The sequence below is a fragment of the Lygodium microphyllum genome, chromosome 14, assembly GCF_053477565.2.
Source record: "Lygodium microphyllum isolate KBCC chromosome 14, Lygodium_microphyllum_v1.1.10, whole genome shotgun sequence".
Classification (NCBI taxonomy): Eukaryota; Viridiplantae; Streptophyta; class Polypodiopsida; order Schizaeales; family Lygodiaceae; genus Lygodium; species Lygodium microphyllum.
In genome coordinates this window covers 24,080,612-24,096,816 of record NC_141148.1, presented here as the reverse complement: position 1 = coordinate 24,096,816, position 16,205 = coordinate 24,080,612, and positions in this window count along the sequence as shown.

Genomic DNA, 16,205 nt, shown 5'->3' with positions numbered 1-16,205 from the left:
GTTTTGAAATGCCCAAAAACTTCACTTTTCTTTTTCATAAAATACACCCAAACTTTTCTGCTATAGTCATCAATAAAAGTGACAAAATAATGACAACCTCCAAGAGATGCAGCTTTAGTAGTCCACACATCAGAGTGGATTAATTCCAATGGCTTCTTACTCTCTTGAACATGTCTAAGAAATGGTTTCCTTGCCTGTTTTCCAAATTGGCAGGCTTCACATACCTTATGCATTTCTGCAACCTTGAATTTAGGCAATCCTGCAACAATATTTTGGGCCTGCATTGATTTAAGTCGTTGTACATTAACATGACCAATGTGTTTATGCCAGATATCAATATCTGCAACTACACCGGTCCCATGTGCAAACATTGCTGCACTCAATTCAGGCATGTCTGCATCCAATGTAAACATTCTGTCCTTCTTCTTTCCTTTTGCTATCAAGCGACCTTTATTTTTCATATCCTCAACAAAGCATCCATGAGGATTAAATCTGACCTGCAAGCCCTGCTCAACCATTTGACCAACAGAAACCAGATTCTTGGTGATATTCAGGACATGAAATACATCTGACAGGTATTTCTTTTTCCCATCCTGCATAGACAAAGGAATTTTTCCAATCTGCACAATAGGATGTGCAGTATCATCACCAGTCTCCACAAATCCTGGTTTTTCCATTTTTCTTGCATCCTCCATCCATTCTGCATGACCTGTCATGTGGTTTGATGTACCTGAGTCAACATACCATACATTGTTGCTTTCTTCTGCACTTGTCACAGAATTGTTCATGTGCTGCACCATAAACAAATGCTCATTTCTGTCATCACCCTGTCTACTAGAAGATGCATAATTCCCTTGTTGTAATTTTCCATTCATGATGTCATTCTGCTTTTTATAGCAGTCTTTAGCCATATGACCCATTTTACCACAGTAGTAGCATTCAACATTGCTGTTTGCATTTTGGCCTCTTGGCCATCCACCACGACCTCTTTGGCTCCCCCTGCCTCTAGAGTTACCACGTCCTCCTCCATAGGACTGGTTTTCTTGAGTTTGCTGCATATTCTGATTTCTACCACGGCCTCCAGATCGGCCTCCTCTACCTCTTCCAGCATTTGAGTAGAAGACAGCTTCTTTTGAAGTTCCTCCTAAAGAAGATGCACCACAATTTCTCTGCTCCTTAGAAATTAGAAGAGCAATCAACTCCTCAAAATCAGGAAATCTTTCACGGACGGAAATGGATGTTCGGAACTGTACATAATCCTTTCCTAGACCATTCAAGGTCACAGAAACTAAATCATCATCTTCCACTGGCGACCCAATGGAAGCAAGTGCATCTGCAATCTTCTTCACCTTCATGTAGTAGTCATTGATGCTCATATTTTCTCTTTGCACATTATGCAACTCTTGCTTGAGCTGCATTTTCCTGGCTTGCGTATTTGTGCTATACATTTTTGACAAAGTATCCCATGCCTCCTTTGGCATACTTGCATCTTGAATATACACAATCATAGAGTCTGAAATGCTGATAAACAGTCAGTACATAACTTTCCTGGCTCTCTCATGCCATGCTTTAAATGCCTGCATTTGCTGTTGATTGGGAACATCAGGAAGAACTGGTTCTTCTTCATTTCTTGCAACAAATTCCCAATATCCTTTTCCCATAAGGAAATTCGTCATTCTAAACTTCCATGCTTGGAAATTGTTCTTGTCAATCTTTTCAATGACAATCTGTGAAAGAGAATCGGACGCCATTACAGAACACTGCAAAAAATTCTGTCACTACAAAGAACACAGCTTCAGCCTCACAAGGGCAAATCTGCAAAACTGACGAAAGTGGTATTTGACCACACAGTCACTTCCTAGTGACGATTTTGCATCAACAGGCAACAAGGATGATTCTGTAACTCCCAATGTCTCTGCGCACAGCATACGATGCAATTTCTACAGTAACTTTTCACCGACCTGTAGAACAGTGGTCGCACAGCATAAACTGGGCCTTTTCCTGAGTGCGTGCAGAAAACTTCTGCCTCCAAAACAGGCCCCGAAATGGCCTCAAATCAAAAAAACAGGGTCACCAAGGGCTAAAACCCTTTCCCGCAGCATATACTGCCCTCTTGCTTCACCGTGAAGGGCATCTCAACCTGAGACAATGCACTCTTGCACTTTCCGGCTGTGCTACCTGCAGAGACTTGCTCCCAAAACAGAAGAATGAAAGCAACACTGGTCCTCTTACCAGAACACCTTGAACTTGGCTTGCTTTCGTGAGCTCCTTACCACGAATAAGGCTCTGATACCATGTCAAGATTGTGGGAGAGAAGGAAGGAGTCTCACTTGTAGCTTTCTTGCTTGCACAATGGGGGAATACACACACAGGTGGAGGCTGAAAATAGTTTTCCTCTTCTTAGTTGTGTAAGCCAAAAGAACTCTCATACAAAGAAATAGAAGAACCCTATATATGGGTCTCAAACCAAACTCAACTAACTAAGGTGGCATACTAACTAAGCCACGAACTAGAGTAGATAAGGATAGTTGTCATCTAGCTATTATTCATAGGCGGTGTACCAACTGCATCTGCAACAACTGACAAGTCGGTGACATAAATGCACAACGGTCACCCTGGCATATCACGAGTGGAGCTCGATATCTCAACATGTTACTTGTCTTTCACCTTCCACTTCACGGATAAATGTCCCACGGATTGCTTCTAGATAGAGGTTTGACTTTTTCAAGGGAGTAGCGTCATCGTCTGATATTCCACTAGAACTAGTGTCCTCCTTCTGAACAGATGACTCATTTGTTTGTTGAGGTTGCTAGAAGGGTATCAAAGCTTTGTTTGCTTCTGTGTGAATAGTGATTTCTTCTCGACGTAGGGATTCATCTTCAGAGGATGCGTCTAGGAATGTCACATAGCACGGACCTTCTAGAAGCCGAGGCTTTGATAGCTCTAGCTTCTGTTTGGCAGGGGACATCATCATCATCTTTTCTCTGGACTGAACGGTCAGGGCGACATGAGCCACTGGTGAACTTAATTTTTATGCCTTTGATCCATTGCTTATGCAGATTGTACATACTTTGTGGTCCATCGGTCAACCCAAATGGAACCATGGTCATTCCATCCAACACCCTGAGATCTTCGGCCTCTGAGGTCTCCGTAGGGACATCAACAAGATCATCCACTATCAAAGGATCTTCTTCAACTGCACTTTCATAGCATGCTTCATTTTCTTTCTCATCATTTTCATCATCTTCCTGTGGAGACTCTATCTTTGCTTCTGTAGAGACTCTAGAACAGATCTTCTACCTCTATGTCTACTTCTACTTCTGCCTCTGGCTATATCTCTACTATTATCTCTGATATTGCCATGTAACAGGGAGAACAGTACATAATGCTTCTATTTCACTGTCAAAGGTAATTTCAAAAGTCAATTCTAGTTGAGGCAGGAGGTATTCTCCCATAGACAAGGACTTTGCTTCCCTTGGTAGTTGGCTTACAGTGCCCATTGTTAGGGATTGTGCCTCTGTTTTCTTGGGAAATATCTGTTTAGCAGCCTCTTCGTCTCCTGATGTACCATCCGTTATCTCGTTGGAGGAGTCAGTTATGACTTCAATGGATGTGGATCAATTTCCTTTTTGTGATCCATACAACTTCAACACCGCTTTGTTGGGTCCTCTGCCTAGGGTTAGGGGTTCCTTTGAACCAGTCCATCCTGTCTCTCACTTCAAAAAGCCGGGGTCTTCCCAACAGTAGAGGGTATGAGGTCCCATAAGAATTTGGTTTGACCACCAAATATGTCTGCCAATAATCTTTTCCTGCAAGGGTTGTTTTTACGTATGGGAGGATGCCCAACGGTTTAATTCTGCTTTGGTTTGCCAATCTGATAAGCCACTGTGTAGGTTGAATTTCTTGTAACCCTAAGTCCTTCATTGTCACATTCTTCATTATGTTTACTGATGAACCTCCATCAATCAATGCATCTGAGATAAAGCATCCTTCAATCCATACACTAATCTCTGGGGTTCCAAGATCTAGGAAGGCATTTAGCCATATCTACTTCCTTCGCAGGTTCTGCGGCTCTATTGGACTTTATTGTTGTTTGGGAAGTAATCCTTAGGCCACGTCTTCTTGTCAAGATGCTTTTGAATTTCTTTCGACAGTTGGGACACAGTATCAGCAACTGTTGGAATGTTAAGTTAGGTTTAAAAGTGTCTAGGCCTTTTACCAAGTCATAATCTTTGATAGGATCCACAAGCTTCTCCAGCCTGCTGTGGGGAATAGGGCTACACCCATTTTCATCTTTTCTTTTTCTTCTAGCAATGGCATCATCGACATTTCCCGTGTTTCTGGAATTGCTTTTGTATCATCTATCTCCTAGACCTCTGGTCCTGTTTCTGGGACTGTCTGTCTCTGTGACTCTCTGTGGCACTACAGTGCTCTGTACTGCATTGTTCTGTCTTGTACTACTCTGTCCCTCTGTTGACAGGTTAAACTTTACAATCTTAGCAAGAGAATTATTTTCGTTCTGAACAACTGGTTCCTTCTTCTTTGCGTGCATGACAACGGCAACTTCCAACTCTACCAAATTGGAGGCAAGCTCTTGTACCTTCTGTTGGCTATCAGTGCCATTGGCCTTTACAGGGGCTATACTTGGACAGTCCTTTGCAGTGTGGCGTTTTCCTTTGCATCGAGTGCATAAGGGCTTGTAATCTACAGATCGTCTAGGGTTTGGACAATTCAGGGAGATATGACCCTTTTCTCCACACCTATAACATTCCATCTCTGATCTTTGACCACCGCCAGATTGTCGTCCTCTGTAACTTTGAGAGGGAAACCTCCTTGGACCAAAATTAGGACCAAATTCCCTAGGCTTTGGTCCAATATCCTGTGTTGTCATTTTAGATTCTAGCAAGTTGAATATTGCATTTCCATCCTTCTGTCTTCGTTCGTGCATCTCTTTCAGAGAGCAAATATCCTCTGTATGGTTCTTCCGCAAATAGTAGGAATACAAGGCTCCAAAAATGGTTGGTTTTCGGGTACATTCAGTGGCTAAATGTCCCGCTTGATGACACTTTTCGCACCATGTATTAGAATGCATCACATCTCTCCCAGCTCCCGCAAGAGTGGATATATTGGCAGTATTCACCTTCAATGTCTGTAGCTGCTCTGTAGTCACATCCATAAGCTCTTTCTTGATACTTGCAACTAAGTTAGATAAGTAGTCCTTCAAATTTTCACCTCCTGAAGTACTTGTAGTAGGGTTTTGGGAAGCTTCTGTAATTACTGCATACACTAGTTGGGTTGATCCAGAAGGTCCTCTGTTCTGGTTCTGATTCAGAGCTCCTACTGAGACTTGGAATTGTTGATTCCAATTGGTAGGGTTCCACTGTTGTTGACTCGCCATTGGAGGAACTGTTTAAGGCCACTGTTGTTATGGTTGAACCATCATTTAAGGCACTATCGTCTGTGGTGACCACAATGGATTAGGTGCATTATACTGCAACACTGTTTGCATCTGGGGATAGGGGTAGGAAAGTGTCCATGGGATTTCATTTGGTGGGTATACCATTCCTGGCATGGGAGGAGGTAAGACTCCTCTTCCTTGAGTCATTGACGACCTTGCTTCAACTTCATCATACAATCTTGCACCTTCCACTATAGCTTGCAAATCAACTAGTCTTCTCAATTCCAAGAACTTGCGAACTTTCGGTTATAGGCCTCTGAGAAACACTCATTTCTGGATGCCTTCATCCAAATGATGGTTAGTCTATCTCTTCAGGATGGATTCCATTCGCAAGACATAAGCTTCCACTCTTTCTCTAGAGGACTGACTTAGGTTCATGAACTCCTCTCGCATCCGCTCTTCAAAACCTTCACGCCTGAATTTAGTGAGGAAGGCCAACTTCAGGTCATCCCATGTGCAAAAGTTCATACTGCTTTTCTCTCATACTACTGAAACGTCGCGCCCTTGGAAGTGGTGGGGAATATTGCTAACCAATGCTCAAGGGTTCTAGCATTGTTAGCCAAAGATGCTACCATAAATTCTGCTACATGAAGATCAGGGTCTTCATTGTACTCTCCCTTAAAAACTGACAATGGGACATTTGCTGGCCTGTCATCAATATTTCCAGGACGAATCTGACTAGGAAGGGGACCTTGAGTTGCCATGGGGACTTCTGTAAAGAGTGGTTTTAGGGCATCAAAGGAGGCTTCTACTGCGAGCTCGTTCTTAGCTTTGATTTTTGCATTCTCTCTTCTCACATACCTCTGAACTCATTCTAACACTTGCCTCTTGATTGCGTCATTCATCAGGGGCTTCGCTCCAACCAGTTGTTCAGTACTCAAAAGAATAGAATCAGAGAGGGGCTTCAGTCTCTGGGGGATTCTCTGGCCAACATCTCCTCTACTTCCTTCTTTTTAACATCTTTGAATTCGGCTTTCAAACCACTACAGAGGGGGGGATATTCCGTTCTAAAAGGATCAAAACTCATTCTTCTTGGTGATTTTGCAATAAGTTGATAGTATTCTCTTGACAAAAAATCAAAATATGGTTATGCTCGAATTCTTTTGTGCCTTGTTTTGGTGCTTATTTGGGTGTCATCATTTCCTCCCACACTGAAACGTGAAGTCTGCTCACTTGTAAATCTTGGCAAAGAAGAACCACTATCAAACACAAAACACTTTCAAATTAGTTAGTTAAAAAAACAAACCATCAATGATGACAATGAGTCCTAGCCATGGTAGGGTATAATGACTCCAAAGCTATGACCATCAGAGTAAGGGAAATCCTGCCTCTATCACTCCCACACTAAAAAGTCTACCTACTAGTCAAAGGATAAGGTTTTGTCTTCAACAAAGCATTACAAGAACAACTTCTCCATCCAACAGAGAAAGAATAATTACTCCACCATTTAGATCCAAAGATAATTGAGGGAAAAGGGGTTCATAGTAGGCATGTCCTCATGTATTTCTCTAGATGGAGTTGACTAATGTTAATAGGCATGAGAATAAAGCTAGAACTCTAATGTCAAGGATATGATGTTTATGAAGCTTTAGTATATGTGTCTAGGTTTTATTTCGGTTTGTTCTTTTTTTTTTAAGATGGTTCTTTTTATTTCTTGAGGGATATGTTTCTATAATTTTGAGCCTTATATATGTATTTATTTAAAAGGTTGTTTAGGTTGGGCCATATGAACATAGAGAACAGGAAGGAAAACCTAAGTTGGAGATATGTAGGCAAATGATAGTGTTGAGAAAAAGATGGATGGGAGACTCTCTTAAGGAGGTGAGAGTAATAAGGATTCACTTGTAACTTTTATTGAGTTGTGTAAGAGAAAGAAAAGAGCATGGGAACAAGCTTTAGTGGCAAGAATAGTCAATTAATATTAATGTTTATATTACCTGTTTTTTTTAAGGTTAAGGGTGTGAGGATAAGCAAAGAAGGAGAAGCTAATGATGGCAATATTGCTTTACAGATATGGAGTCACGGGCGGGGGGGGCGAGATATCTACATCTTTCAAATGTGGGAGGCATAGACACAAGGAAGGCTAACACAATGAGACGAAGGAGACACCATGGATAAGGGGAGGAGTGGCCGATGAAGTACCCCGTTGCTTTTCTTCTTTATCTGCTTCTTCTTCTTCTTGCCATTTGCTCCATACATTTGTCCAAATGCATCAAGATCCCCGCCATTTCTTGCATTTGTTCTTCGCCTCCCTCTTCACCATTAAAATGTATTGCTTCTTTCACGCATGCTCCTTGGGCTCTTTGATATGACGGGACAAGATTATCACAAAAACCCGATGTTGGTCTAGCGAGAGGAGGCTCAGATTGATGAATTCCAATCGCAGTAGAGGGAAGAGGGTACTGAGGGGATGTGGGTATTTGGTATTGAGGATAAGGGTCTATTCTATCGGGGGAGTGGAGTGATTTGTAGTGCGACAAGAACACACTGCCTACACCTCCAACTCTCTCTCCCATCATCTCCCTTTGACTGTTTTCTTTTGCTTCTTCCTCTTCTTCTTTTTAGTTCTGCTCCTTATTCTTCTTCCTTAATGACTATGGCATCATTATCTTTGCCTGTTCAACTGGGTTTGCTTTCATTTTGCCCCTTTGGCATCTTGAACATGCTCTTTCATGCATTCTTCATAACCCTGTTGCTCAGTTTCTCCATGACATATGCCTGCTAGTTGGCCCAATGCACAACATCGATGCCCAATTATGTGCTTATTATTGGGGATATGGACGCATGAGTTGCCTATAAGGGCACTAGCATACGATGGTCTCTCTGCTCCTTGTCAGCCTCATTAAACATTAGTGCTTGATGATTAGGTGCAAATTCATCATTGTATGGACCGCTGCACATGGTTGCCAGGGGGTCATGGTACCGCTAGATGGTCATATAGGTGATTGATATGCTAGTCAATGCAAAATCTCAAATTCTCCCCTTGGAAAACCCAGACATCATCAAAGGTAGCAAGGTGTTCGTTGAGGTAGAATGATTGGGCTACTATTGTGGAGGATAGATATCTCAAAGTTGCCCATTTGCTTCTATTTGTTAACTCCTCTTGTGTATTCTTCATTTCCTTCTCATTTCATTACGTGCTCGAGCATAAGGCCGTATTCAAAGAAGTGTAGTGATTATAATTCAAGGTTCCAAAGGGTGCTTCACCTCTATCCTCACTTGATCCTCTATGGCATACGATGGACAAGGCTCGTGGAGAGGATGAGGGCAAGGGGCAACAGGTTATATGCCGTGTGAAGGATTTGTTCCAGCAGCGATATTAGTTGTTCTTCTATTGCATTTTTTCATTTTCTCTTTTTTATCCAGAGACAGTAATGGCCCCTTTGTTCCCTTCTCCTTCTTCAATGTGCCTTCGTAAATTCTCCTACACCTTTGCAAACTTCAACATGCCTTGCCCACAAAACATGGGTGCCAGTGATATGTTTCATGATGGATCTATTGTTGCTACTCCATCCTCAATCTCGTATTTTTTACTTTCTTGTTTCTCTCTCATCCTCTTTGGCCAAGGGAGGGTATGAGAAAATTGACAAGGAGGATAATGGTGTTATGGAATGGAGATGGGGTCTATTGGTCTCATGCTGTGACAAGGGTTGGATGGAAAGAAAATATGGAGATAGATTTTCTTCTTATAGATCTTGACTTGTATTTTTCTTCATAGATTACCTATCATACGATTTCCCTTCCAATTTTCTCCATTGGATCTTGTTGCCATCCATCTTTTCTCTCTGCTATGTTTTTTGCAATTTTGAGACCAGCTTTTTCCCCAGCTACGCACCAAAATGAAGGCAACCAAGGCAACCCTCCCATGGCATAAAATGAACACAAAACCAGGAGCAAAGCATACAAAATCTATTTGTATAGCTCCTCCATTAATCTCAAAACATGAAAGAAACCACAAATCTCGCTCTTAATAACAAATAGATTCTTCATCTTCAACTATTGTGCATAAAAGAAATAGTAAAGGGGAAATAGGAATTTCTACACAAATAACAAAGGAGAGAGGATAGAGAAAGATTGACACCATAAAGGGAGAATGTGGAAAATCTTGGAAGAAAGGAGAGAAAGATGCATATAATCAACCATGCCACTCCACCCCACCTTTTTCCCAAAAGACTTAAGACCAATATTTTTATTATTTCTTTGAATTTTCTTTGATACATTTGTATTCGTAAGGCTTTGGCCTTCACATTTTAATTCTTTCTAGCTCTTTACAAATGCATGCACATATACTTTTATGTATGCCATTTATTTATGTGATGGATGTGGATGTGGGCTCCTCATGTGGTATATCTCTTTTTGGTGATTTTGCAACAAGTTAATATTATTCTCTTAATAAAAAATGAAAATATGGTGTATGCTTGGATTCTTTTGTGCCTTATTTTTGTGCTTATTTGGGTGTCATCATCTTGGTTGGGCAGGTTGGGTTGATATCTTTTGTTCACTCTTGTTTTTGCCCTTAGTCTATGGTTGGTTCTTACTTAGTTGTTATGATCAATTAGCTTTTTCCTTAACAACACACAAAGTGCAGTGGTGATACTTGTGCTTAAATAATTTTTCTTCTTCCAAAATCAAGCTGTGTGTGAAAGTACTCGAAGATGTAGTTGTACACCATCAAGTTTTCTTCTTTTAAAGCAATATGTGATATTCAAGAAACCTTTCCAAATGAGAATAGAGCGAACTTCACATAGAGTTGCAATCGTGACTTATGGTGCTTGGTCTCAACATCTTTTGCACGAGCTAGTTCTATGCATAACCTTGACCTAAGACTGTTTATGCCTTAAAGTCAGTGCTCTTATGCTCAATCCTTATACAAGTCGACGTGCTTAGGTTTGCTGACCTAATTGATATTGGTTCCTTTCACGTGCATCTTCAATCTATGTTAGATGAGTTAGTTGGATCACTAGTCTTGCTTCAACCTAGGGCAATTGATCATGGTCACTTAGTCCTCAAGGTATACTATGGTGGATAGTGTGAGCATGGTAGTGATCTACTTATGATGACGTTGTGATGATGACATGGAATGCTAAGGTGCTAAGTGTGTTTCTAAAGTATAACTTGATCTGCCAAGAGTGGTGGGCTAAGGGGTAAGTGTTCTAAGCAATGGTGCAATTATGTACTTGGTGTACGGGTTAGGCCTCAATGATATACTAGTATAGGATTGTTATGGATTGCTTAGGGTTGTGTGCCTAACTTGATTCTATGTGATCTTGCCTAAGTGAGTGTGTGAACGTAGAGTGCCTCTAAGGTAGGTGTGTTGCTAGGATGGTGTGATGTCATGTCCCAGCTAATAAGTGTTTACCTTATGTCCTTACAAGTGGTTGTACCTAGGTTAGTGTGAAAAGGGCGTGCACTCATGGTTATGGGTTATGTCTCCTAACCGTGTGTAGCCTAACCATGTGCTTGGCTTATGTGTTATACAGATGTTAAGCCTTGTGCCTCCAAAGGTTTCTAGCTCTATATAAGGATGGTTCATATGTTCCCAAGTGCACAATTCTTCTCTTGCACAGGAACATGCTTGAAATGAAGTGCACTAGGGTATGCGTGGTGAGTGCACCTAAAGATGTGTGCAAATGTATGTAGCTATTCATGTATGGAAGCAACTCCTGCTTGTTGCGAGAGAAAGTCCTCTCTCATGCCTATGTACTTGTGTGCTAGTGCACAAGTGTCCTTGTGCTATGTGCTCATGGATTGCTAGTGGGTAAGTGCTAGTGAAGTGTGACAATGTCAGTGTGCTTGTGTGTAATGCTATGTGCAAGTGCCTTATGGTGTGTTATCCCTAGAGTGCGCTATATGTGGGTTCTTATAATGTGTTGTAATGCACATACCCAAGCAGGTCAAGTACCAAGTCATGTGCTTGTGCTTGTGCTTTAAGGTACGTGTCTTCGTGTGCTCGAGTGCATGTGCTCTATGCTCCGGCCCTAGTGCATGTGCATGAGTGTTTAGCGAGTGTGCCCTCGTGCTAAGGTGTTCTATCGTAAGTAATCGCTCGCATCACAAGGCTCACGCATTGCTCGTGTGAAGGCGGTGGTTCAAACGCCGCTCGTGATTATTACGAGTGCTCGACTAGTGGCCCTTAGTGCTCGAGTTCGTTTCGTTGTTTCGGAGCTCATCAACGACATATCACACGGCGATTCAACAAACTCCTGGTCCGTTAATCTATTCCTATCTACGTGCAAGCATTTCGGAGTTAGCACGTGAAGCAGCCTCCCATTCTGCTATGTGGTGACTGCAGGTGACCTTGTGCTAGAATCATCCTTAGTCCCGCAACATGGAACCAAGAAGTTGTGCTCCACATGCACAACATGCGGGACATAAGCGAGAGTACTTCTATTCTTTCAAGAGCTTTGATACATGTGCATAATGTGGCTCTCTCTCATGTAATCATAACAAGTGCTCGCCTCTAAATCGATGTATCATCTACCATTCTTTCTAAGAAACAATAGACACAAACCAATATTTGAGTCGCAATTAACAAGAACTTACCTCTTCATTGCAGTCGCACTCCAAGACTCATCACTTGCTCCACGATGCACATTATGCTCCTTACATTACCAAGACTTTGCCACCACCTTCGCATGCACGCGGGAAGGAGCAAATGGAAAAGAAGAGGAGAAGGTGGCAAGAACAGCTGCACTCTTGTACCTCTCTCTCTCTCTCTCTCTCTCTCTCTCAACCTCACATACCCTCTACTTTACCTCTCACTAAGATGGGATGGATAGAAGGAAAATAAAGAACTTGAGAAATGGCTTCGTCTTCCAAGTTCCTCATTCTCGCCCTCTTCCTTTCCTTCACTCTCACATAGAGCATGTACAAAAATAGCAAAAAGTTGCAAGGACTCAAAGTTTGTGCACACATGAAAAGCTTCTTCCATTATTTTTCATCACCTATATAAACGAGTTTTAGGGTTTCCACCCTTCTTTGGGTATCCTACCCTTTTCATGGTCTCGTAACTAGTCCTACCATATTTTCATGCTTCTTATAAGTCCCGTGACACTTGCCTAAGATGTGAATTACATGTGCACCTTGCCTTAACCTTGTAGATCTATGACACTTCTCAGTTCTCATTGAATATAACTTAATAATGCTATCTTTTGATAAATGCAAGTATCCCACAGACTAATCTCGTTGTGTCTCAAAACTTACGTGTCTCAGAGGCTTCCTATACTTGCATTTTGTCTTTCTAATGGTTAGTTCTTCAAACAATGTAGTCCTTCAAAAATCTAGTTAACTTGTGTGGATTCATCCTTCTTCTTACACCATATCAAAATTGCCATTGATCAAACCTCTTGAGATTAACTAATTGCTCAAGCTTTGCCATTATAGTCCCCTTCAATCTAGAACTATTGAACCTATAGATGTGCTCTCCTTTCCATGCTCAATTAATTGTTAATAATTTTTCATCTTGGAATCTATACTTGAAATGAGGATTTCTAGCTACTTTCACTAGAGTGGTGCATCCTAATTCACTATAAATTTTCCTACTCATAAAACACATATAGTCTATATTAAAAAATATTTTGCCACTAAGTGTGTGCATCTTGTGCTCTTGCATAAGAACTACACCATATCCCCCTTGAGAAACCCACCTCCAAAATAAGCATATCATCGCTTTTCTATTAATCCCTTGAGCACTAAATGTAGCAAATCTAAGACTATCCAATGCTCTCATTTTGGAAATCAATGGGTTTGTCTAATCCTTCATACTTTTTATCACTTTAATTCAATCCTTCCTAGTCTTTGACCCATTGGTTGACTTTAGCATTCTCTATCTTGCTCCTCCCTTCAATGCTAGTGCAAGCAACAAACCAATCAAGGCTTTTTTATCCCTATAAATTGAACCTGCCTTGAGCCAATATGTGGATTTAAGCATTGGTTCCTAAATATCCCTAGTCAAGTTGCTCTAGAGACCACTTGTTAATTTACAAATACATTAGCTCTCCCTTGATTGTTATCCCTACAAACTTGCTCCAAACCAAATGTAACCTAAGCCCACCCACATAAGGCATATATTAACTCCATGTAGTCAAGTTTTATTCCCTTTTGTCTCATGGTAGACAAAACCTGCTTCTAAATATGCTCGCAAGAGAAGGAGAAACATATAGAGGTTTTCCCACCAATTTCTCCAATGCATTTTTGGCTCCAATGATGAAGTATAAACATGTATGGCTATCTAATTATAGTTATCATCATAAAGATTGTCACATTAGGTATACAAGGGTATCAATTATGTCTACTAACTATTAAATGAGGAATACTAGAGGAGACAATAATTAGTGTTATAACTCATCCATACATAGACCTAGAAACAAATTTTAGATAAAGAAAGCACCCCACTCAAGGGATCCCCAAAACTTATATCCACACAATATGAATGCACACAAGCAAGGTTCTACTCCATGTCACTAGCAACATTAGTGGGAATTCCACCTATGAAATCCGCACAACATTGACTATATAAGCTAAAGTCCCCCTGGATGTACTTACAATTCCTATGCATCTGTAAATGGAATTAGTAGACCCCTCTAATAAAGAACAATGTCATGGATAAGCATATCTCATCGTAGTGTCAAGGTGCATGTTTCCTCCATCACACATAAGAATCCATATGTGATGTAGTCAAGTCCATGGTATTTTAAAGCTAGTTTTGTAACAAAAAAGCCATAATAAAAGACTATTTTTATACCTTCTTTGAATATACATTACTCTTTGGATATATCATAATATAAACTCATATTAGGACTTTGTACACAGCGCAAGGTGGGGATTGGAAATTTTTATAAAGCTACTTTTGGCTTAAGAAAGTCTTGAAGGGCATCATTCTAGATGTTGTGAAAAGATGGTTCAATTTGAGATTCTACATAACATCACAAATTGTTGAACATTGCAAAATTTCTTTCAAAAGACTTTGATATGTATGAAATGCGACCATATAGGTGTTATGTCAATTGAAGAAAACAAGTTTTTTGAAGTGCTCAAAAATAGGTGTATACAAATTATATAATATAACATGTGTGGCTTCCTCTATAATGCCATCAATATTTCTGACATAGTTGTTTATCTAATATTGTTCAATTTCGTAGCTTTTATATAATGCTTGTGAAAGATGTTATAGCAAAATCCCTTCCCTTTTATGGATTTAAGCCAATTTTATGGCTTCTTGACAAGACTAGTTTTAAGGCCTAGCCAAAGTGCCAAGCATGACCCAAAGTTACTAAGGACCATCCACAATAAGTTTTTAGACTTCTTATAGTAGTGGAAAAAAATCTCTCTAATATCATTATCATTGTACAATCAAGCGTGCAATGTTTTAAATGATAATGTTGCCATACCAAATTTAGAATGCCCAAACATTGTTGTCATGCAATAATGACAAGTCATATTAATGTAATGGTGGAAAAGGAGCACATGATATTAAGAAGTGAAGCAAAGTGAAAGGCAATGAGGATAAAGGTAACAAAGTGGAAAATGAGGATATGGATATAAGTAAGTTGTACTTTTATTGCTTGCTCATCTCATCAATAATCTACATTTCTGTTTGTTTCATAACAATAGTTGCTGCTTTTCACTTTTGACACGAGAGTGCTCTATGTAATTTTACTTTTGAAAAAAATTTAAAAGATGTTCTCAAATAGCAATGTGCACCTGGGCTTCAAGAGAACCTACAATGGGCAGCTGGAGTTATTCATGGTGATGCAAGTTTAACGTGGTGAGGGGCCAGGAAGGGCAGTTCTACCATCAATAGTTCTTTAATTGACATGTGAATGTCGTGAACTGTATACATGTCTTGGTTGTTTAATCATTGTGGTCAATGTTGTGCCCTAATGTAATATATGTTCTAGCTATCAGCATCTATATCAAAGAGAACTACTTCTGTATAAAACACTGTTTTCCACATCACCCAAGATGTTGAGAAGGAAAGCTAAAAAAGCAATTGTTCATAAAGATGGCAAGCTTCTGACTACAAAACACAGTCTTGAAATTCTAACCTGTCTTTGATTTTGTCAATGAAAGTTGTTCGATTGCTTTGAGTCTCAACATAACCCATTTATCATGTTTTCAAGCTCTAGCCATACAAACAATGAAAAAACAAACGAAGCAACCTAGACAACATACAAGACATTGTCATTCACTCTTTTTTTTTCACTTACTCTCAACAGCATACAAGTTGCCTTCAGCTATTAAAGAATAATTCACTTTCAGGATGAGTTAGCAACAGGCTAGGATAATACTTTATGCTTATTCACACCCTATTCGCTCTCACAAGCTCCTGAGATTTCATGCAATCACATTGTGGAGCTGTTAATTCAATTTAGCCACCTTGGCAATCCTTTCTTATAATGAGTACACCATGGGAGTTCTCTGCACAACAACTGAACTGCAGCCTTATTACTTCATGGGATGACACTAGGGCATTCATCACCATGAACATTTGCGCAAACAGATAATTGAAGAAGGCAGAATCCAGATACATAGGCAAATTCTTCTAAGGCATCTCTGATCCTTAATAGGTTGCTTGATAGAGACCATATTATAAATTGGCATTGTAAATTAAAAAAGGCCTGCGTGTTCAAATTGAACAATTGACAAAATGAAAGCGTGAAGGTGACAGTCTCATATAATTTATTGATGGGGAGATGCACAGCATGATACATGAGTTGCATGCTACATGACATGGACAAGTAAACAC